General features: G+C 34.6%; 1 protein-coding gene across 1 annotated transcript in view; it reads left to right on the top strand.

The window, feature by feature from the left end:
* LOC106871029 (polypeptide N-acetylgalactosaminyltransferase 13) overlaps positions 1–2153 on the top strand; it is a 35196-nt gene that overhangs the window by 7304 nt on the left and 25739 nt on the right. The window lies entirely within an intron of this gene.

Genomic DNA, 2153 nt, shown 5'->3' with positions numbered 1-2153 from the left:
CGGACAGTCAGATGATACAAAAAAGGACAGGAAAAAAACAAGAACGGGTCATTCGGACCTTTCAATCTTCAGTCGAGTTCCAGATCGTCATTGCAGTTTCGACCAGTTACACTCGAGAGTGCTCTAATATGGCCGGCCCCCCAAAAATATAAGCTAAGAGCACTAGGTTCTTTGGAAGAAAGCAAGCGAATGTATACGAAAACAAGGACGAAAAAAAAAAACGGAGAAATGGTACACAATTACAAATACACACAACAGGACATTAACAACAGGTGTCTTCCGACTAAGGACGAATTAAATTAAGCTGTCGTGTGTGGACGTGAAGCCTTACGGCAGGAACATAGATGAAAGTCATGGGAAGGAATATAAGAGATGCTACACGGATGGTAGTCGAACCAAGAAAGAAAGGTCAAGCTTGGCAGAACACCGACCACGTGGAAGAAGAGGGGAGAGGTAGTGGGTAGAGGGATTGAAGAATTAGGGAGGGACGAGAAAGAGAGAGAAAAAGGAAAGGGGAAGAGTGAGGCAAATGAAGAGGGAAAGTGATGAGAATGAAAGGAAGGCCAAGAAATGTGAGAGAGGGTGGGACCGAGAAAAAGAAAAACGCAAGTAAAAATATTAGAGAATTAGTTTTGAGGTTAAAAATGCACCTCGTTGTTAAAATGAATTGAATTTTTAAAAGAACTTTAAATTTATCAAAATAACATACGGATTTCAACAAGGTTTGTTTTGTTTATCAATGATAAGTAAGCATGAAAACTGTTTAGACAGTCAATAAAGAGAAAATTCCATAGCGATATATAGTATATAGCCGGATAGATACGAATAAAATAGAAAGAATGCAATGGACTGAATGTAAAAACAATGACTTAAGTACTAAAACAGTTAGAGATTCCACCATGTATCTTGTAAAGTCTGCATGATTTATAGTCATTGAATATTAGCGAAATAAAACATGAGCAGATTGAAAACAAAAATCTCCATTTTACATTATACAATGCAATAAATTAGAATGGTAATAATTTCAAATATTAGTAAACCGATGGATATTTTGGAGTTTAAAAAGATTAAATTGAAATAGTTTAAAAAACAAATTCTTGCCAGGAAACATGAAAATCGAAGGAAATGAAAAATCATGAAGATGGTCTTTGTAAAGTTGCGAGGAAAGTAAATGTTAAAGCTGAGAATTGAAACATATTTAAAGAGAATGTTTGTCTAGAGCTTAGCAACACATCCCAAAATTTCCATCCAAAATATTAAAAAATGACACATTATCGTTTATTATTATAATTCTTTGCTTAAACATCCCGCTATATATATACAACGCCAGATCATACATTCAAAATAAATGGAAGTGGAGAGACAAGTTACTGAAGAGATTGCAAGAGTGCAATGAAATAATTTAACAAAGAACTATATAAATTAATAAAGGACTGAACCAGTGCGTGTGTTTATTACCGGCATAATGCCTCTCCCAAGGTTTAATTGTATATATATATGTATTATTAATAAATCTCAGGGTGGCAAAAAAATTTAGAAATTAGTTTTGCTACCAGTGGTCTAGCGAGAAGAAAAAAACTAGTCAATAGACTATATATCATTCATATAAATACATACAGTGTACATTTAAACATATAAGAGAGATGTCCATACTGATGATAGCTGGCCTAGAAAATTATTTCATTTTGCTGAAAATAGCTTGAAACCTTGGTTCAGGAAATAGATGGTAAATGTTTTTATTTTTCATTCCCTTTCGAAATTATCCCTAATTGTGGTTTGGAGTTTGACTGCTCCTTCTAGCAGGCTAGATGTCCTATTATGGACATCTCTCTTATGTGTTTAAATGTACATCTAGCCACTTAACTCCCCAGACTGCAACCCCGTTGATTATTATTATGTGTGGGGCGCAGTTGAACGATAGATCAACAAAACTCCTTGGAACAACAAAGATGAACTGAAGGCAAGGATTATGGCAGCATTCACCAACTTAAACAAGGACATCGTTCAAAAGAGTCGTAGGGGATTCCGAAGTCATCTGGAGGCCGTGGTTGAAGCAAATGGCGATTTTATTGAATAAATTTACTCTTTAGTATTTCAAGATATTTTTATATAATTTTGGTAAATATATCTGTTAAAATGAGATGTCAGTGTTA

The sequence above is a fragment of the Octopus bimaculoides genome, chromosome 9, assembly GCF_001194135.2.
Source record: "Octopus bimaculoides isolate UCB-OBI-ISO-001 chromosome 9, ASM119413v2, whole genome shotgun sequence".
NCBI lineage: Eukaryota > Metazoa > Mollusca > Cephalopoda > Octopoda > Octopodidae > Octopus > Octopus bimaculoides.
This window is presented reverse-complemented; position numbering and strand designations above follow the sequence as displayed.